Genomic DNA, 23,007 nt, shown 5'->3' on the forward strand with positions numbered 1-23,007 from the left:
GTTAATTTATCATAAATCAAGAGTTAAATGAAGAAAAAAATGTTTCATTTATTTTAGCCCCCACTGTTGAAGAAATTTGAAAAAGTGCCTAAAGGTATGCAACCATTTGTTTTTTGAAATCAAGTACAAACCACACACTCGTACGTACACGTGTTAATCGCATATCTATTGAAAGTATGAAAGAAAATGTGAGCTTACTTGATTTATGTGAAGTAATTTTATCGAATTATCTCTTTCCGTAACAGTTTTGGGGAGTTTCTTAAAACTTTAAACATTATTGAAACGATTTACTATGATATATTTTTATTTTTTATTCAAAACTTTTTTAAAATTTTGGAATTTTCGATTTTAGGATACGTTAGGATAAAATTTTGTATAGCTCCAAAATCCTCACGAAGCAAGCCTTCTGGTAATCGATGTACATGTTATGAGCTAATATCTACAACCGTATGACAAAAAGTGGAAAAAGTAGAGTTGCAAAAAGCTCTTCTTGGGAGACGGATGTTCAGACATCATTGTTACGTTTCTACACAAAAGTTTACTAAAAATGTCTTCTAGCGAGCTATAGATATGACAACAACACTACAATCGAATTTCCTTTTTTGCAGTGTATTTTTAAATTTCCAAACGACCACCGTTAACCATTGATGGCGTTGTTGACCGCTAGGACTTGGTAACTCCGTTTTTTTAAACATCCGTTTTTTTTTAACATTCAATTACGAAATCTCCAAATAATTGTTGTCAAACGTTTACGTTTATTTCTTTTTTAACCGCTAACCCAAAAAATTTGCTCAAATTAAGTTTTTGTTTTAACTTAAAGACCAAAGCAAATGTTAAGAATTATTGAAAAATTATATAGAGGGAGTTGCATCAGAAAAGAGTGGCCATGACCTTAACTGTAAAACAACCTAACCAGCCACAGCTTGCACGCAAGGTAAAACTTCACCCACAAACAAACACACAAGTGCAGCGCCGAAAACGCCGCTCGCTAATAATTAATTTTTATGTGATTTTAAGCGATTGTAGTTAACTTCTATTGCTTAAAAGTATAAATCTTTTGGCTGTTGTCAGGTGAAGTAGATGCCAATTTTTAAGACAAAATTTACGCTCTCTGCTTCAGCGGTCAATGATCAGAGTAAGCCTGTCGAGTAAGGCTGCCCTCCAAGTAAACAGCGTTGGCGGTCCGAATTTTCTTGTTGCGCAGAAGCCGACGTATTGCACTGATTAATTTCCTGGTCGCGGGAGCACGCAATATGTAGTAACAAAAAAAGACAACACCATTGCAGACATCCAGCATACAGTTACTAGCGCAGCACTGCATCCTAAGCAACTATAATTTCCGTCATTGTGGCGCAGGCGTTTGTGGCAAGTGGCCGTTGCCACTACATTTCCGCCGCACCATACTTATTTATAAACTCAACTTGCGTGTTGCAACATAAAAATGAACACAAAATCAAACAAAAAAACCAAATATACGAAATTTAATAGAGACTGAAAAAATGAAAAAATTCTAAAATGGTTTTTTAACCGCATTGCGTGCAGCTTTTTTTAGTCTGTGCACGCGCAACTGCTGCTATTGAATTATCGAATTATAGCTCCAGAACAAAGAGTAAGTATAAAAAATGTTCTAGTAGAAAAGCTCTTTGCGAGCTAACCAGTGGCAGTATCAGCGCATTAACACTCAGTCGCTATGCAGCATGAAGATCAGGTGTCTGTTCGCGTAGGCCTTCTTTCTCTATACAGATTTGCTTTTGTGTTGCATGTTATCGAGTAATTTCATAGTTTTAGCACTTACTCTCTGCTATTGAAATATTAACACTTGACGTTTCTATTACAAATTGGCATTGAGGTATGTATGCCGCATAGGCAATCACAAATTCTTATCGAATTCCTGCTTCTTGATTAGTTAATGACCTCTAATTCGATGTATGAGTTTTTTAATTCTGACAAGTCGAATGAACCTCTCCCTATACATCTTTATCCAAACCTCATAGTATAGCTCTTTTAAGTGTTTTCGCGGAATGTTCCAGATTTTTCAATAGCCTCGTGAACGCGGTTCTAATTAGCGATAAGTATTTTAAGGTCTCTTGAACAATTTCTCTTCTCTGGGTTCACCACTCTATCGCCGTGAGGCTTAAGACCGGCAGAAAAATATTAAGAATGACATATTGCAAATATAACTGCCCGAAAATCAAAATTTAACGGAGCGGCTAAATTCTTGAAAAAGCTCTGGGTTGTGGCAAGGTGTTATGGACCCATGCTGATTTTCTGCCTAGCTGGAGACCCAGTCTTGAACGGAGTTCTCCGGAAACCTGGTTTTCTATCTAGCCTTACCTGTGCAAACGGACCTCTGTCCAGGCGAGCCTCCATTGTCCGATACTCGTGGGACCAAAACCCGACAGGGTGGCCATTGATGGGAGTCAGAGCGGGCTTAAACGACAGGACAGATTCGAGAACAAGTAACGTAGGGGACAACGTGGGGAGAGGAGGCCTGGGTAGACCGGTCTCCACGCGTTCGACAGCTGGAGCTGCTCACACCCCACAGCATCCCAATTTCAACGCGAAGGTAGCCACGTCACTGCTCCATAGGTGTGGGTAGTTATAATCAAGAAATCGACTACTTCGCCCCTAAACCCACCTTCGATAGGCTTTTTAAGACGAACATCCCGTCAACAAGAGAGTGGCAAACAATACCGTGGAGAAGGGGAGGAAAACAAATTTTATACGGACGTATCCATGCTAGACAACCGGCTTCGCTATGAAGTTTTCGTTTTTTTTCTAAGAATTAGCACTGGAATTATCCATCCGAATTCCGGACTACTAAAAGAGTTGGCTTAATAAATATGCCGTAACGAAGACTTCAATCAATATCTTATCGGATAGCCAGGCGGCCATCAAATCAATGAACGCGTCAACGCTAAGATCAAAGGTTGCAAAGGAATGCCTGGCAGCTCTAAATGATATTAGCAAATCTTCTACTTAGTGAAAGGTATGATTGGGATACCCACGGGAACCTACAAATTAGGGATTAGAAATAACATCACTCAAGAGGCCAATAGGTCATGGTTAGGCGAGGGCGCTTGTACAACAACTATGCTACTATTTATGGCCGCAAATTGATAGGAAAACAAACGAAGAACTGCTTAGCTTCCCAAGAGAAGACATTTTGATGGTCATGGCTTGTTTAACTGGTCATTGGTTATTTGGTAGGCACGTTTGCGAGACTAGGAATTTTCTCACAGACCCACTGAGCTTCTTGATATATTAAAACGTATTTGAATCAAGACTATGTATGCTATAAAAAATATAAATTTTCTTATTGCACTATTTTTCTGTTTTTATAAATTTATTTCCGACCGTTTTTGACACAAATATTAAAGACGCTTACATATGTATATGGGTCAAATATGTCCATAATGCACCGCCTGTCATAGAGCGGCTGTGCAATTTTTTTTTCTAAATTAACGAGTTATCCTACAGCTAAAACGATTTGAATACTATGAACACTTAACTCATAAATTATTTCAAGAAAGTGGTACAGCAAAAAAAAACAAATCGAATACAGATGCCACTAAATTTGTGGCCCAAGTGTGGAATTCGCTGCTCTTATTCAGCGCTGACATTAATTCGAATTGAATTTTAATCTATTTTAGAAAGAATCAGTAGGAAGGCAAAAAGTGTGCTGCCTTCCGGCTTAAAAAGAATGACATATGCAGAGGAAAGTTTTAAAATCTAGTATGCACGGCAATTTAATAAAAAAATTTAAGGTCTTCGATTTGTGTTATCAGGACGCACACCACAATTTGGAAGAGACGCTCGGCCAAAAACTTCTCAAACGTGTAAGCGTATATATATTATTATCATTAGCTTTTAAATAAAGTAACTTATTAAGTTGAGGTATGCAGTCCGACTTAAAGAAGCAGTAATTCAGCTAATTGTTGATGAATGCTAGTAAATTTTTTTTTTTAATTTTCACGTATCTAGATAAATACATATGTACATGCATAGGTGTTCACTACCATTTCACCAGCTATTAATCGCCCACAGAAAGTTCCTCTTACAAATTTGCATCGAGTTCAAAGCCGGCGAATGAAAGACTAATAATGGAAATGGAAATATGTAGTGTTAATGATACGCATATTGCAGATTCGTTAAGTTTGGCGTATCAAAGGCATTTCGCTATGAGCATAGAAATGCGCTTCTTTATTCGCATATACATACATACATGCACATATGTACTTAAGCCGAAATTAATCAATACAATTAAAACGATTTTATTGCTTCATATGCTTATTCTTCATAACGGTATATTGTGCTAAATATGCTTCTGATAAATTATGACTATCGCTTGCACCGTTTTATTGGTATCTACTTATTACTTTTAAAGCAATCGAAATCAATTAGTAGCATTTCAAAACCCTGCTCCCTGCACTGCTTCAGACGGTGGTTAAACCACCTACCATACCTACCGTAATAAAGTGAATTGTGTATAGAAAGCAATACGCTCGATGCGCGTGGTAGCACTCAGTGGCAGTGGCAATTATCATGATTTCGAAAGGTTTTTGATACAGCAGCTACCTACATGCATACATACATACATACATACATATGTAGTTGAGGGGAGGCGTTGAAGCGTTATACGCGTTGGGCATAATTCTTAGCTAATTAATCAATTATTATTTAGTTACAATGGAATTTTAATTAAAACTGCAGTTCTAGCATATCAAATGGAAATATTGCGCTAGAAAGTTCCAAGAAAATAGGAACTTCACCTAACCTTATGTATTTACAGTATAATGGATTTCAGATTTTTTACCGATGCTGATTTGCCGCAGGTGAGGAAATAATCAACCGATGGGGATGCTGATGCACATAAATTCCATCAAAAAAAAAAAAAACAATTAATTAAAATAAGAATTTGAGTTTGTTCAACGTCGCGTTGCACTGATGTGAAAGCAGTATACAATGTACTTATATACAGTGACTCCACAAAGTTACCATGTCCTGATTTTTTTTAATCTTCTTAATGTTTTTCGAGTTAAATTTTAATTGTTATTCTTCTGTAAAAATATGGTCTAAGCTTCAACCAAAACCGTATAAACCACAGCTTCAAAATTCATACAAAATGTAGGAAAATTAAAAAATTGTCATAATGATTTCAATTCTTCAATCTGTATATGCAGTTCTATAGCCCAAGATTCAATCGTCTAAAAAGTCGCGTTGATTTTTAGTAATTTTTCTTTGTGACGGCTTTTGCTTTTACTTTATAGAAAGTTTGACACTTTACGCTTGTTGCTATAGCATGAAAAATATCTTTACTTAAAATTAACTACAAAATTTTAACTTGAAAAACTTGTGCAAATTAACAAAAATAAGTTACAATTCACTCGCGGTGATCAGTCGACATAAATTTCCTTTCCAAAAATTCTTAAAAAAAAGTGTCAAATATGGATTTGCATTGTGTCTGTTTTAGAATGAATTATATTTTTATTAGTAAATAATTAGAATTAAATATCAAGCAAATAAACAGTGAAAACTTGAAAGTATAAAGCGGTCTTAAAATTGTGCAACTGAATGTTTGTACATTAGGGTGTTCCAAAAATGCATGTGAAAAATAAAGTCGAAATTTGTATGCTCTCACCACCTAGGATTGTTCTATACCGAAAGAAGTATACCCTTATTATTTTTTGTTTTGAAATCAAAAAATATTTAGTGGTCGCTCAAAGCGCCCAAAGTTTTCCATGTATTTTATATGGGCAAAAAACAACTTTTCGTATTAATGGTATATAATAGTTGAAAATAAATATTTTTCTACCAGAAAACTCGGTTTATTTGCAGGAGATTCCCAATAATAATACCCAATTGTTTAATTGATAATTTTTTATCGCAGCTATAATTTATAGGTCCGCTAAAAACCCCGAAAAATTCAATTGGGCGACCAATAAAAAATCGTTAGTATTAAAAAACGGTTAAATAAACAATTGGCAAACCAGAGTTTGCCGATCGAAAAATATTGACTTTCAAGAATTCTATACCCTTCTACGAAAAATTTTATTTTTCCCATATTAAAATACATGGAAAACTTTGAGCGCTTTGAGCAACCTCTAAATAATTTTTGATTTCAAAATAAAAAAATAGGGGTATACTTTTTTCGATATAGAACAATCCTAGGGGGTGAGAGCATTACATTTCCGGCATTACTGTTTTTGAACCACCCTAATATACATATGTTATTTTTAGAGGCAAATCCTGCAATCAATTTTTGATCAACTTCCCAATGACTTAGAGACTTGAAACTTCACAGCCAGCTCAGAACCCGATGACAATGCAATAAGAAAGATGAGCTAATCCGGTAGGTGGCGCAGGAGTCGAGAATTTGAAAAACCGCGTATTTATAGACCGGATGAGTTCATAATAAGAAAGTATATAAACCACATGAAATGGAATAACTCCACTAAATATTTTCCCAATAGGTGGAGCAGGAGTTGATATAGAAACCAGTATTAATGGTCTGATTTCGCTCATATTTAAAAAGCTTTCTTTTAAAAATATTTGTTTTTAATATTAAGTTATTTAACTTTAAGTTGCTCTCTTAGTTTGATATCGAAAACAGGACTGACCTTATATTTAGATTTCTTGATGATTATTTCAAAAATTACCATTTTTAAAAATTAAAAAAAAAATACAATTCGTCTGGTGGATACTAAAAAACGTAAAAAAACTCAATTCTCTTAGAGGTATTTGTTTTCAATGTGAAAAATATGCTAAGTAGAATTTTAATTTCATTTTTTATTTCGTTTCGACATTAGGCGCGCATGTTTATAAAAATGGCAAATTGACAGGGTTTATGTTAAAATCGTTTATTCAGTAAAAAAATTGTTGCTTTTCCGGATTTTTCCACTCATTTCTACTTAACTCATCGACATGAGGTACAATCCCTTAGACGAATTGGATTTTCATTAATACGCATTATTTTTCAAAACTCTGTCCAAATTCATTTTTTTTTTTTTTTGAAATTTGCCATTTTGGGATACTTCAGCATTTTTTTTTTTTACTAGAAATCTTCCCAAATGGACTTAAAATCAGTTTTCCAGATCTAAATCCTTTTGCTGTACCATGTAATTATTTAACTCTTCAAATTCAAAGAAATGCAATTAAAACTATTATTTGTGACCCAAAAACTGCCTAAATATAAATATTTATGATAAAAACTTGACTACCAAACAGCAAACTCTCTTTACACAAATAAAAATTCGCATAACGACTACTTATAACAGTTTATTATATGATTTGTGCAATTTTGTGCAAATTATGTCAGTAGCATTAAATTACCCATCTAGTGCCGAAATGATTATTCAACAAGTTTGCTGCTGAAGTCTTTCGTTACGTTTCCTTTTATGTTATTTTTATTTTTTTTTTTTTGTTTCTTGTGCTAAATTTCCGCTATTGCTCACATCTCGTGTTCAATCGAAACGGCACTTGGAAGTAGCGGCGGCGATAAATGCTCACTTAAACTGACATAAATCACGTTCTCGGTCAATTTTAATCACGATTAACGCAGACGTAATAAGATATGCGAACGCGAACGTTGTGAATTGCAAATAGTATAAAGTGATGTATTGTATTGCTATTGAGTATACACTCTACTATGAATATAAACAGAAGAAAAACTAACGCGCTTGGCAGCACGCCAAGATGTATATGCTGAAAGCCAGCATGGTCAATATTGGCGTTAACAAATTGTTGTGGCACAGCTGACTCGCTTCAAATTTCATAATTTGGCGGCTGTCAGTGGTCTATGCTGAGTAAGCAAAATAAAAGTTATTTTATAAGCCAGCACAAGATGTGTAAGCCGCTGAGGATTTTCTACTACATACAATAGACATATTTGACGAAAGCTTACAGAGTAATTTTAAAGGATTATTTGTGCGAAGAAGTTTACTGTTCAAGATTAACAAGATTTGCAGTTTAAAAACTCAAGATAATATGTTTATGAATTGGCAGTGAGCAAAGATACTGATTTTCCATAAGTAAATAATTGACTTTACCGTAGCCGAGTGGCGTCACTTGGCTGAGGCTGAAACTGGAATTCATTTTACTCCAAACTATTTCTTCCCGTTTTCAGTGACGCCCATCGGTTAATGTTTGAAATGACATGTTTACGTATGTATATGATGAGTTGCCAGAAAGCCGAAACATCAAGAAATGCACAAAAGGCAAAAGTTTTTCATTTTCCTGACTGGTTAATCAAAAACTGCTTCATGCCTTTAAAAAAAAAAAGACACTTAACCTATTTTAGTCGACGAAACGAAGGCAGCTGTTCCTGATTTTCCGCTCTCAGTAATATTACGACCTTACTGCTCCTAGAAATGATACGTAATAAAACTCTGCCTAGTTTTTCAATGTATGGACTAAGATGCGTAGGCATAAACTCACTCGTTCGGAGATAGTAAACTTATTGGTAGTTCTTTTCCGGAAGTGGGTGTCGGGATATCTAATTTTGGTTCATACTGCGGACTACTATAATTAGTACCTATTTAGCTCGATAGGATTACCTAATTTCTTATTTTTGTATCTTAAAAAAGGTTTTCGAAAGGTTCTCAAAATAAGTCAATAATGAGCCCTTAATTCGATCCAAAGTTTCTACCGCCGAGCCATTTCCTCCGGACGGAGGGTGGAAAAATATGCTAAACGCAGTAGCAGTTCGTATCCTGTTGACTGTAGGTAGGTAGCTGTTAGTAAAGAGTGCGTCACTAGAAATAGATAGCATATTTAATGCTAATTGTGATTATTTTATTTTGATTACAAAGTCTAGTTTTGAAGTTTAAAATGTTTATGTTTTTCCGGAATATCTTCCATTAGAGCCTTAACGGTAACCTCTTGCATCTTCTACCTTGCAGCGTGCCACTTGCGTCGAAATTCTTTGACAGCCTTAGATTTTTATTTTCTCCTGTTTAATTTTTTACTACAGCACAATATCTCTCGATTAGCCGAAGTTCTGGGAAATTGGGGGGGTTTACTTCTCTAGACATAAAAACGACATCATTTTTCTGATCCCACTTAAGAGCTCTTTTACTGTAGTGGCATGAGGCAAGATTAGGCCAAAAGAATTATGTAAAAATGGCTGAAGTCTCTGTTGTAAGCACTCTTTGATGGTAAGTTTCTGTGTTAATAGTTCCTGCGGTAACAAAAGCTTTCAGACAGCCAAGCAGCCATCTCGGGCCCTTTCAAACAGGACTATGAAATCCACGCTGGTTAGATACTGCTTTGACACGCTACAAATTTTAGCAACCGTAATACTGTGCTGGGTGCCAGGCCATTGTGGAATCGAAGGAAATGAGGTAACCGACGAGTTGGCACGAGAAGGATCGCTAACTTCGAGAGCCATAATAACTGAGTGGGTACACTCTGAACGCAGCAAGTGCAAGGGAGCTGTGGAGGGCCTTAGACAGGCCAGACTTTCGGATACCCTTTTAGCAGAAAATATATTATTTTAGAAAATATAAATGACCTATAGCGATTCCACTTTCACCGATTAGGTGTGATCATAGAGTTGGAATTTTATCTTTCTTCGTTTCATTGCAACCCGGTACTTTTTGCACTTTTTTTGCACAGACCAGCTTCTGCTATAATTCTACGTACAAATGGCTCTGGGTATCCCATCAGCCGAGCTATATTCCTCCCTGGGAGATTTGGTTTACCCTTCAGAATGGTCATCACTTTTTCTGTCTTGTTAAAGGCGCGTTTCTAAGGCTACATAGTATTCGTTTCGAAAAGTAGAAAGAACTAAAGGCCAAAGGAAACTGAGCAGCAAATGAAGGCCCAAGGTATCTCTTTATAACATTTATTTATTTAACTACCTAGCAACAATGGTAATATTTATCCGACCGCTGCTGTATATACAAGGCTCCATATCCATATTTCGCAATATAAACATATGTATACAATGTAGCAAGTATGCAATTGAGTAAATATAACTTAGGTGGCTTGTTAAATATCTGTCAAATGAAAAATTGCAGTTTATTTGCTCGCTAAAGTGTTAGCCCCGCTCACGATTCCTGACACTTATGCACGCTATTAGCAAGGTATTTACTCAACTTTGTGCAATGTTTCTCCTCATCTTCACGTTGTACATACTAAATTATAACAACAAATCGCAAACCTGCCGCCAAGCCTATTTGGTTGGCCCACAAAATACTAATTACTGGTTATTTGACTTGGGAATTATTGTTATTTAGCTATTTGATGTATTAGATGTACATTTATTTATACATATACATACACTCAGCCTTCGAGTATCTTTTAATGCAGTTTGTGATATTTCCTAGTGTCTCTGATGTCTGTTTTCTTTACCCAAATATTTTCAATGGTTTGTTTACCTTCATTTTTGATTATGTTTGTTTTGATGTTGTCGTGCGGCATGTTATTCGTCAAAAATGACTTTGAGTCATTGGTGCTGCAAAAAGTCACGCGTGTTCAAATGGGACTTGCATTTGCCAAATGTATAAATGCACATTATGTATGTACAGGGTGGTCTACGTAGTGGTTTTATTTTTAATCAAATGGTATCTTGACAGTGACAGCCCTTTCCTAGAGTAAAACTTGACAGAAAGTAAGTATCATATCTCCGCGGATCGAAATGAAGCTTTATGCTCGAACAACGTTGCAACCGAGATGGAAAATGATTTTGCGCGAAAAGTCATCTGGGAATCGGAAAACCCAAATGTGTTCGTTTAGAAGCCAACACATCCTCAGAGAGTGACAGTTTGATGCGGATTTTGGAGCCGTGACATCATTGGCCCGTTTTTTTATACCTGAGCGCACTTTTGCACAAGGGTATTATAACATTGTTGACATAACGGTTGTTTGTAACACGCAAAATAAATCCAGATAGATATAGACAAATATATACATATATGCTCAGAATTAATAGAGAAGTCGATTAAGCCATGTCTGGCTGTCCGTCCGTCCGTGTACCCGATAACTCGAGCAAAAATTGAGATATTTCAACGAAATTTGGTATGTAAGTTGCCACTAAACCAAGGTAGGTTGGTATTGAAAATAGGCAAAATCTGACTGTAACCAAGCCCACTTCCCATATAACGGTATTTTCGGGAAATGCAAGAACTGCGATATTTCAGTTAATATTAGATGCAAATTGTTGAAAATTAGTATGCGAAGTAGAATTGTGGTAAAAAAATAAAACTTTTATAATATTTTTTGAAAAATGGGCGTGACCCCGCCCACTTATGATGAAATGCTGTATCTCAGTAGCCGGTTCACCAATCTTTACCAAACTCGGTACGGGCCTTGCCTTGGGTCTAGCTAAGAAATCTGTTGAAAATCGTTGAAATCGGGCAATAACCACCGGGTATCTAAAGTTCGGTTTCGCCCGAACTTATACTTCTTTGCTTGTTTGTTTTTTTGTTTTTTTTTTAATGCTGCTGAAAACGTCATTTCGGGCAACGGTGAACGCTACCGATGCATGATTAACCATTTTTTGTGGCCGGAAATTTAAGACATGAACTTGGTAAATATCGAGCAAGCAATACGTGAGATAGAGCCACAAACCATCACCAGGGTCTTGGAGAATTGGGTTACTAGGATGCGCTACTTCGAAGCCAGCTCAGGCAGCCACATGAATGAAAACGTACTCCATAAATAATGGGAAGATTTGCGCTTTCGAATAAACTATTTTTAGTTTAGTTAATTTTTTTAATATTTAAAAAGTAACCACTAGTTATATGAACCACGCTTTATATACGATTGTCGGCAAATATGCAGCATGTGACACCCATTCGCTAACTAATTTCGCATAGCACATCCATGCATTACCAACATTTGCGCTAGATTTAAGAATGAGACACAAGCAAACTTGGAGCAAGTAAAAAAATTTTATCAGGTTTGGAAGATATGCAATATTTAAAAAAAATTTCATCTACAAACGCTTTTGACAAAAAACAGTTGAGTTATGAAGAATCCACAGACTATTAAATCTATGCAGGTACATATGCACATTAGGATGGTCCAAACTTATTCACGTCAAAATTGTAATGCCCTCACCACCAAAGATTGTTCCATATCGGAAAATATAAAACCTTTGTCTTTTTTTAATCATAAAATATTTAGAAGTCGAATAAATTTCCCCACGTACTTTATGAAGCATAAACAAAACTAAATCGCCGAACGAATTACGTCGGGCGGAGCGATTTCGCCGAAATATTTGGCCCAGTAAATCAGAATCGAAACGTAATTTCGTCAGATGAACTTCGTTGCCGCTGTGGTGGTGCGCCAATCACGTATATTGAGTGTGCTTTAATTTTGGCAACGAACTTTCTTCCGACGAAGCTCGCTCAACGATTTGATTCTGTTTTTACTTATAAGATTGTAGGTTAGAAAAGGCAAAAAAAAACGACATTATTTTTTTAATTTTGTTATGTACATATGTGTGTACCTTTATGTACAATGTGCATGCATGTCCGATTAAATATATAAAAAATACATACAGTGGTCGAAAAATTATAGCCGAACCACTTTTTGCCAAGTTTTGACGTATTATTTTCGTTGTTATTTAATTTTGGTTATCTTTTTTATAAAAATATAGTTCATTCTTTAACAAAACCCGTGTAAATCCAAGTCTCCAACTTTGTGCAATATTAAAAAATACAAAAAACTTTCGTAAATATTCTAAAAAATCAACCGAATTTTCAGACATTTGAAACTTGTACTTTATTCTACTAGAAACTTCATACTCGAAATATTTACAAAATTTTTTGATTTTTTTAATGCATAAAGTTTTAAGGCAGTCTCTATCGATTGGTACATTTTTTTGTACTCAAAAGATTGGTATAATACAGCAATCTTCTACTGAACAGTTTCCACAAATTATTTTTCGTGATTCGGATAAAGAAAAATATTTGAATATTCGCACACTTGGGACAGTATTTGCACCAAATTTCGGCAAATACCCAATCGTGTGACACTGCCTTTAAACTTTTATTTATACGGATGTTGTTAAAGAATGAACTTTAAACTATAAGCTAACTAAAATTAAATAACAGCAAAAATAATATTTTTAAACTTGTCAAAAATTTGGTGCGGCTATAATTTTTTTGACTACTGTACATAAGTTGACTATGATTATTCATAATAGCACAATGCCTCTAATATTTGACTTACAAACAAAATGTGGGCAGGAATTTCAAAACTTCAACCCTGTTTCTGTGAAATATTTTATTTTTGTCAGTATTTTCTTTGTTGTTTCTATTTTGAAATAAAAAAATATTACATTAGAGCGATACTGTATAAAAGCGATATGAGTGTCGCTATCGCAGCCATCGCAGTCGCGGTATCACAATCGTACAAGTGTGCACAGTTTTTATCACTTCCCATCAATTCCCACACACTCAGCATGTCGATGTTGCTTTCATATCGTATCGCTTATTGGGTTACGTATCTTGCCTTATCTATGACAACAAATGGAGCAAGTGTAACAATCACGAGGAAACCGTGCGAGTGTACAGCTGCAGAGCCTACAGTCAGCCTTCGACAAAGGGCCAAGGTGTCTATTAAAATTCGCTAAAGGAACGGCATTGCGTAAAAGCATTGATTCGTAGATCGTAAACGTATCTGGAAACGCTGTGGGCATGATATTTTCATCTATGTGAAAGCCAACTTAACCTAACCTAACTGAACTTATTTCAGAGTTTGGAATGAATCAAAAGCTAATTAACTAATGGAAGCTTTAAGTATTTGCCTCTTTCTTTAAAACATCACTTTTGAGTTTATTTCAATTCGAAATTTATATTCTGTGTATTATATGCAAAGTACTGTGGTTAAATATTTTAGGAAATTTTTTTTTTAAATAGTTATTTTTTAGAATGTCGCTGAATAAAATTTGTAAAATAATTGTGCAACAATGCGAGAGCACACATTTACCAATCTGTGTTCGCAAAAGAATAGCCACTAAGGACACAACCGCTTCGGATAGTAACACCACATTGAAACTGTATATAAATAAAATTCACGGTCAATGTGCATTCCAATATTCATATTCAATTTAACCTGAAAGTTCATGTTCATGGACAAAAACTGTGCTTTATGAGTGTACTACATACATATGTATGTATGTATGCATCAGTCGAAGAAACTGTTTATACAGGAGCAAAAACAACAACCGGCAAGAGAGGCTAATTGAGCAAACAAATTTTCACATTTTACTTTTGAGAGAGCAGCAAGACCATAGTACTCTCAGATAAAAATCATCTTGCGCTCTACAGCACACCATGCAACTAATAAGACACAGCGGTCAATGGACGACAATTACCAAAATAGCAACAACGACAAATAGTAAACAAAAAACTTGCCGCACATTAGGGTGGTGTAAGAAATGGTAAAATATGTCATACTTGTGTAACATGTTTGTTTAAATGGGGAACATACATATACAAACATACATATCTATGTAAACACAGGTGGGTCGAATGCACTACAAGTTCGACGCGATCGGTTGGTGTTGCTGCTGTTCAGAGCGAACTTGTTTGAGACTGCCTCTCTGGAAAGTATGCACCTGGTTGCGATGATTTCCATTGCTACAGCGGTGAGTAAAGAAATTATGTTGTTGTAGGGTATAGGTGTGCGTGAGCCCCTAATGGCCTCCCACTGAGCGGAGCGTCAACATTAAAGTACGGAGGAGTGACTTTATTTATAAATTCTCACTCATACACACACATTGCCCGCGATTGCACTTGCTCTGAGGCATAATATGAGAGAGAGAGAGTTGGAGAAAAGTAAATTAACAGTCTGCGAAGGCCATTCTTTGGTCAATGTCAAGGCTTGTAAGTTGGCTTTAGAGTTTACTTACTACTACTACTTATTTACAAATTTTCTTAAAATATTTACGTTTGTGCCACGATGACGATTAATTATGTTGTATATATTTTGAGTTATTCGGTTAACGATTAAAAGACAACAAGTAACACAAGTTAAATTGATCGATTTTTTGAATTTTTCATGTGATTTGGAAACGTAAAATTAAAGACAATCAAATGTATGTATGAAATGATCGTAAGAAGTAATTTTTGCTAAATGATGTGGTCAAATAAATTCAAATAGTCCAAATTCGTAAACTTATTTGAAAAAATTACAAATACCTACTTATATTTATTTCTTACTATTCATCTTGCCTCTTCGGAATTTCACAGTTTTTCCTCTCGCGGAGAAAACCCTTTATAATGACCTAACTCATAATGCAACTGCCAATTATTATAAACCAAATAATTTTCACCAAGATAATCACCGCCAAGATAATTACTCTGCTACTTCAGCTGATCAGTTAATATACTTTTCTTTAGTCTCCTTCCTACACTGTTATATTACTTGATTTTCAAGTTTCTCTAACTCCAAGTATAACTATGCACCAAACCATAGGCCTTGCAGAGATGTTATGCTCTTCTACAAGCAATATTTGCAGACACATACACATACAAACCTATTAGTATGCATGCTCATGTCTACTTTCGTGCGATGATGGTATGCGTGTATATATTTCATGGTCTGCAGAGCGCGCACCGCATCTTTGTTGCTGAGCACCGAAGAAATGGCTTTTTCCCGACATCTTCCGCACAGCATATTTGGACTGATCGTCTCCAGTAAAAGAAGTCTTCTAACTTATATAACAACACATTACCTTGGCAAAAGACTTTAGTTCTACGGCGACCTTACAACGGTCAAGTACGATTTTTGCACACAAACACAACCGTTGCTGTGTGGTACTGTCTTTGAACAGTTATTTTGGGATTGTGAAAAGAGAAAAGGTTGAAAGTTAGAATTTTCATAACCATTTCGATTGGGTGATTGAAGCTTAAGTAATACATAATTTAAACGAGCAGCGTGCGCGTTAGGTCAAAGCAAGTGCCAACAATAAACTTCTTCTCTTTTTTAAAAAATCACAAAACGCGGTAAAGCCTGGATATACTTCTGCTGCTTGAATTTTACTCAAAGTGCGGAGTGTAACTATACATGTAAAGTGTTTCGCAAAGTGGTGCTTTTTTGAAAGGATTAAAGTGAAATTTTACTGCAAAGAAAATTGACTTTAAAATTTATTAATTTATTTTTGGCGATATTTTCGCTTTACATCTAACTTTATTACGCCCCGGGAGCAGTTACAATTAGGTAAGTGCGATATTTTCAGGTGAATTCAACCAGAACTAGCAGAGGGTGCAGTGCGTTGATATTGCGAAAATTAACAGATGTGACACTTGTCGGAATTTAAGCCATTTGCAGCCAATAAAAAGCATAATATAAAATAAAATATAATAGAACTTTACAAAATAAAAGAAAGAAAAATATTATAAATTATAATAAAATAACAAACACAATAAAATAAATTAAATTGGAATAAAGGCAAACAAAATAAAATTAAATAAAAAGCAGGAGAGTTAAATAAAATAAAATTTTAAGAAAAACAAATTAAAATCAAAATAAGTGAAACAAAATTAAAAGTAAGTAAATTTGATACAAGATAGTTTAATTAAATATATAACAAATAAAAAAGAAATAAGTAAAATGGAATAAATTAAATATGGAATAAAATAAAATTAATTAAATATGGAATTAAATAAAGTAAATTAAATATGGAATTAAATAAAATACGTATAAATACAAAAAAAATAAATATAAATGTAAATAAAATAAAACAAATTAAAACATACCTGATCAAAAAATAATTTACTAAAAATAAAAAAACAAAATACAATAAAAAACGAAATAAATTTTAATTAAATTAAACTTAAGAATTTTGTCAAATTACTAGAACAAACATAAGTAGGAAAAAAAATTAAAAAAAAACTAAAAATTATATTAAAAAAATAATAAAGATAAATATAGGATCAAATCAAAACAAAACATAAAATAAAATTGAGCAAATTAAACTATAATCAAACAATTAATATAAACTACAATTTATCAAAAAAAAAATATAATATACTATTGTAATCAAATTACAATTACATAGCTTTAGTCAAATATAAATATAAAACTAAATAAAATAAAACAAATAAAAATAAAAAATAAACTTAAACCTTAAAAAAAATGCCTTAAGTTAAAATAAAATTAATAAAGAAAACTAAGTAAAACAAGTAGTAAACAAAACAAATTTAAAAATAAGAAAATAAAAGTTTAATTAAATTTAATTAGAAAATTATCAAAGTAGCAAGATTAACAACAAAATTAAATAAGATATTCGGCAATAATTCCAAAATTAAAAAAAAAACTTCGAGTTTCTCTTCAATTTGTGACGTGATGTAAATAGAAATAGAAAGGTCTACAGTTTTAGGCTGCTTACGATAGTAAAAGATGTGATCTGAGACGACGAATGCTATTAGAAAAACATGTCCTTATCATTTGAATATTTCGCTGATTGGGAATGGAATCTTCTAACAACTTCAGTATGGCGACCGCCAAGAAACAATATGAGAAAATGCACCTAGTCATAAAAGAAAGAAAAACAATGGAATTCAAGTAATATTTGAGCCTACTTAAAATATAATTTTTAATATTTTAATGGAAATAGATAGGTATATGCCAACAAGTTTTTTCGGCAGAGTTCTCGAGAACTGATTGACCTGTTTATGTATTTAATAGTCTCAACGTAATTCCTATGGACTATACATACATATTTCAGCGCTGATATAAAACTACAAAATAAAAAGCTTAAACCTAGAAAATTCGGTATCATACATGAATTAATAATGTTAAGATTGGGTGGTAGTATACACAAAAGAATAAATAGTATAGATGACAGAATCGAAGAAAGTAATAATATAGAGAATTATTGCAAAGACAGACAATGATGTTGTTCCGGATTAAGGGCGCAATTCATCTGATCAAAATTGTTCCCTGACAGTAGTTCGATTAGCGAGCCGCGAGGTCGTGGGGTCAAAACCCACATTAAATTTTATTTTTGATCTTTCTTGCTTAACAGGAACTCTAGAACTATTGAAAATCTACTCAGAACAGTTTGTTTTTTTTTATTATTTGTTTCAATCATTAATTTTTTTCGACTTCAAAATTGTTTTTTTATTTCGGCGTAGTTTTGCAGAACTTTTTTCCCTTTTTAAGAACTCTACAACTTTTGAAAAGCTGGTGAGGACTTTTTTTATTTTTATGTTGTTAAACATCAAACTTTTTCGATTTTGGTTTTTAATTTTTGCGGCCTAATTTTGGAGAACTTTTTCCATTTTAGGAACTCTAGAACTACTCAAAATAGTTTTTTTTTAACAACAGTTAACAGTTTTTTTCCACTTTTTAGCATTACATTTTTTCGGCGTAATTTTATAGAACTTTGTTTTCCTTTTTTTCAGATATCTATAACTACTGAAAAGCAACTCAGAGCTGCAGCGCACTATGCAAATTTTTTCAATGACTTTGAATATATGAAGTTGACAAATTTCTTTTGTGATCAGCTAGAAAATATTGCCAAAAAAAGCTATATAGACATTTTTGATGGTCAATTTTATTCGAGGTAATAAAAAGAAACAGAAAAATGGATTTTAAATTTATTACATTTTCCAAACTGTGGAATATTCATAAAATCGTATACGAAAAACATTTGAAGGGTCCGACATAGCTCCACCAGAACACCTCTGATGCATGGACTACTAGAAATAATCCAAAAATAGAATTCTTGTCTTCCGAAACTAAAAGTAAACCCTTAATAAGCTCCTTCCCTACAAGAATTGTGTGATGGAAACTAACACATTCTCATTTACCTTACTAACAAATTTACAAACTTTGCGTTGGTTAAAAAGAGACAACTAAATAATTCCATAAGTCGGAGGAAGACGGAACACAAATGTTTACATCAGATTTTTCACACTTCCCTTTAGAATTTGATAGAAACTTGTAGGTAGCCAGTGACAGAAATCTTTCAGTCTTGCCACTCAAATGATTTGTCAAATGATAGTCACTGTTCTTGCAGGGTTTGGTTAGGGGTATTTTTGACCTTTATTCGAAAAAGTTTAGTAATAATGGCACTCAAATGGTTAAAATGTCAAATGGCAATTTTGGTTAAACTTTTGGGAAAGGTGTCAATAAATCCTATGAATGGAAGGGTTAAATTTTGTTACGAAAAAAATTGCTTTCTACGACTCACTACAGGTCTTTGCGGGTAATAAAACCAATCAGCTTATTACTTCTTAATTTGCTCCAAAATATTTGATGTAAAATGGCACATTTAATCAGATGATCTTTCCATCATCTTTGGTTAGCCCTACTAAAATTTCCTGCCTAGCATTTGTCTAAAACGTTTCTAACCCTTAGCTGAAAACCGGTCAACCAAACTTTTCTTCTTCCTACATTTTTGTAAACGCAAAATTTTATTTTACCCAACAAGTTTAACATCATTTTGAAGGGATTCAATTTCATTATTACTTTAACTACTTAGGGAAGGATTCCGCAAGATTTTTATTGAGTTCACGATATTTTTATTAACAATTTTAGTATGACCAATTCGAGGCTGCGATTTTCTTGAACATTTGCATGGCGAACAACTGTTTGCTTTAAGATATGGAAAGAAGTTTGTTATAACGTTCTTCAGACGTAAGTTTTGATAAATGTGATGTATTTTGGAACGAATTTCCGTCATCCCTTGTCAATTTTGGATTGGAGACAAACCGGTTTCGGCGTTCCAAAATACATTATACACCCACCCTGTCGGAAACAACAACAATCAAAAAGGAAAAATTTTGATAAACAAGCATTTTAAAGGAAACTTTGAGATAAATAAATCACTGCATATAATTGAAATATTACCCTGAAAGAGGTAGAATCATAAATTTAAATATATAAACGATAAAAAAGATTAACAGCTCACGCCACTGCATGAAACTACATACTTATGTATGTATGTTACATGAATTACAATTAAACAAGACCACTATACTACTACTATAAAAATTTACTGTCGAAAGTAGCAGCTTTGACGCATACTGAATTGATTTCAAGACGAATTGAATGAAAAATGCATTAAAATTACAAGAAACAAAAAAGTGAAAAGTGAACACATAAGATCGTACTCCTTTAAAGAGAAGAATGGGTTAATGAGCCATAAAATGCGGCCGAACACAGCAGACTAACAGCTGGAAATTGGCAGCAAAGCGTTAGGCTAATCACCTGCTGTTGCTGTTGCTGCTGCATTAGCATCATTCGCTAGTTACAGCTGCTACCATTATGCAAACTCATGCCAGCATGAGTTGCACCAAAAGCGCCCACTGCCTACTGTATGAATGTACAAAACTTAGTGGCATTGATGTTGCCGCCATAACCGCCAGTGGCAAGCTATAGGTTTATGTTTTTGGTTGCAAAAGCAAAAACACAAAAAAATAAATGCAAAAAAGCAATGCAAATTGAGAATTTATTGCCTATAAGACGAATTGAAGTGCTGCCGCTTTTTGAATTCTTCACAGTAAGAAAATAACGTATTAGCAGGAGGGATTTTGCGGTGTAAAAATCAAGGAATGAAAGAACATTTTAAATTTATGTATTTTTTCCAATACTTAAGAGTAGCGTATAGCAAAGGTGAGGAATAGTTGCTACTTGAATTCAGTCGGCCCAGTCTGCAGAAAAAAAAAAACAATAATTTAATTAAAGAACAAGCAAAGATATTTTTATTTTTAATCTCCAAACGCGATTTTTTATAACATTCGCGGCGAAAATAAAAGTGGTCATACGTGAGCTCTTACCACTCGTTTGTTAGAAGAATGTCATAGAGCAAAAACGTATTTTTTAAGTTCAGCTTTTTATATTAAGTAAAAAAAATTTTTATCTTTTTAGTTCTTAATTTGACGTAATATCTGTTTAAACAGTGTTATTGCGCTTTGTACCACTACAAGATTTTGATTTGCTACAATCAAAGTAAAATCTATCCAATAGCACAGCATGACATTGCATGATCGTTTTAACCGGTTTAAGGAGGAAAAAGCCCAATTTTCATAAAGTAGTCTTAGGAACCTTAGCAAAAGATTTGGCTTATGTACTTTTATTTATTTAAGTGTACATGTTAAATAAAATTTCGTTTTAAAAAATTTTTTACGTTATTTTATTTTGAACTTTTTAGTTACCTGCTTTCATAAGGTGCTAGATTTGACTTAAGCAAACAAACATTTTCAGCCGATATCAATTTAAGTAGGTAATATACTACATACAGCTATAGTCAAAGATTTAGAAGCAAAATTCAAAACCATATTGTTTTCAACTTATGTTAATTCATTTATTTTGAATCATTTTCATTTCAAATATACTTTAATAAAATTTTAAAGTTTGCACAATTTTCACAAAAATTTATCAAACTTCATGATGTTGTCATCAAAATTTCAAATTTTTATTCAAAATTTTTCGAAAATGTAGGAGTATGCAGTTTTGTAGCCGATTCAATTTTGCATGAAATGCGCAACACCCGCGACAAAAAAAAATCTCAAAAATCAACGGCAATTTTTAGCTATTTGAAATTTGCACTTTATAAGACTACAAGTGCTGTTTAAGCGAAAAACAAAACCGACTTCAATTCTTTAAAAAAAAAAAAATTAGGAGTACCGTCAATATTTTCATGATCCAGTGATCGGATCTAAACAAAATTAGTAAGGCACCACCTGTGAGACACTAGCTCTCCGATAGAAATTATCGACATCAGCTGACATGGTCCAAAGTTATGCGGTAAAATACATAAAAAAAAAATATTTCGACGAATTGATAACCTTCTCCTTTTTTGAAGTCGGTTAAAAATTTAATGTGCTACAAAAATTTTAAATAAAAAGTTCGAAATTTTGGATGATATTTTTTTAAAGTTTGATTAATTAAAAAAAATAGCTTGAAAGCTTTGAAATTTTTATTCTTGCGATTTCTGTTATAGATTGACTTTTATTTTAAATAAAAATTATTAAAAATAAATACATAAACAAAAGTAGCAAACAAAATCATTTTGAATTTTGCTTCTAAATCTTTGACCACAGCTGTATATTTTAATGTGAACAAACTAGTCCTACTATTGACGACGATTTTTCTATTATATCAACCCCGCGCTACATAACAGCATTTGTTTTAGTTCCTTATTTTTTTTTGCCGATCAAATTCAGTTGAAGTTTTCAGGGTACCACACGGGACTATCTCTTATTTGTACAAGTGCGTCGCTTTATCTGGAACAACCACTACAACCTAAAGTATTTATTTTCTTATATGTAATATATCGAGCCCTAACCTAAATTTATTTTTGATGCAAAAATGCTCCTAAAGCATCTAGATGCATTTCTACATCAAAAAGAAAATGTTGCAAAAAGGTCGCTTACATTCTTTTGGCGTTTAGGGCTCGGTATACTTACTCTAAATATAAACCAAAATCGTTGACCACTTTCTTTAAATTTATCAATAATAGCAACAACAATAAACTAAACAATACCATAGATGCAGGTTTCCAAAAGAGATCGACGCCAGCGCTACCTACCGGCTAAACTCAAGGAGTTATTTTCTTCCATTTAGGAAATATATATTCCAAATATAAACTAAAACGGACCATAAATACAGGGTTTTGAAATATTTCGACGCCTGCGACATCTAGCGGATTGAGCTAAGTTTGAACTGTTAAGTCTCTAGCTCATCGGGAGGTTGGTTAAAAATAGATTGCAAGATATAAGCCAAACCAAACCTACTTACCAAGCTTTTAAAAAATCTGAAAATGTGAACAACTTCATTTATATTTACATTAAACGAGGCAGTAGGCCAAACTTCACGATATTTCCTATTTAGGTTTTTGTTTTTATTATTATTATTATTATTTTTTTTTGAGTCAGACAAACGTGTTAAACAAATTTCATCAGAAGTAATTAACCTGCATCATTTCCACCTGCATGAATGGTAGGCGCCATATTTTTTCTGGTTTATTGGAAAGTAGAGTATAAACCAAATTTCAGTAAAATCATTGTAAGTTTGAAAGTTGTTTCCACTATTCTCATTTTC

At 33.6% G+C, this 23,007-nt stretch overlaps 2 protein-coding genes across 4 annotated transcripts in view; one reads left to right on the forward strand and one right to left on the reverse strand.

Moving 5' to 3' along the window:
* LOC118737549 (autophagy-related protein 16) overlaps positions 1-23,007 on the reverse strand; it is a 302,080-nt gene that overhangs the window by 15,292 nt on the left and 263,781 nt on the right. The window lies entirely within an intron of this gene.
* Positions 15,624-23,007, forward strand: part of LOC118737551 — a 261,819-nt gene continuing 254,435 nt past the window's right edge. The window contains exon 1 of the mRNA XM_036468127.1: positions 15,624-16,173. The gene's annotated coding sequence lies outside the window, so the exon portion shown is untranslated. The remainder of the gene's footprint in view (positions 16,174-23,007) is intronic.

This window comes from Rhagoletis pomonella, unplaced genomic scaffold (assembly GCF_013731165.1).
Source record: "Rhagoletis pomonella isolate Grant_MI unplaced genomic scaffold, Rhpom_1.0 Rhpom_scaffold_00004, whole genome shotgun sequence".
Classification (NCBI taxonomy): Eukaryota; Metazoa; Arthropoda; class Insecta; order Diptera; family Tephritidae; genus Rhagoletis; species Rhagoletis pomonella.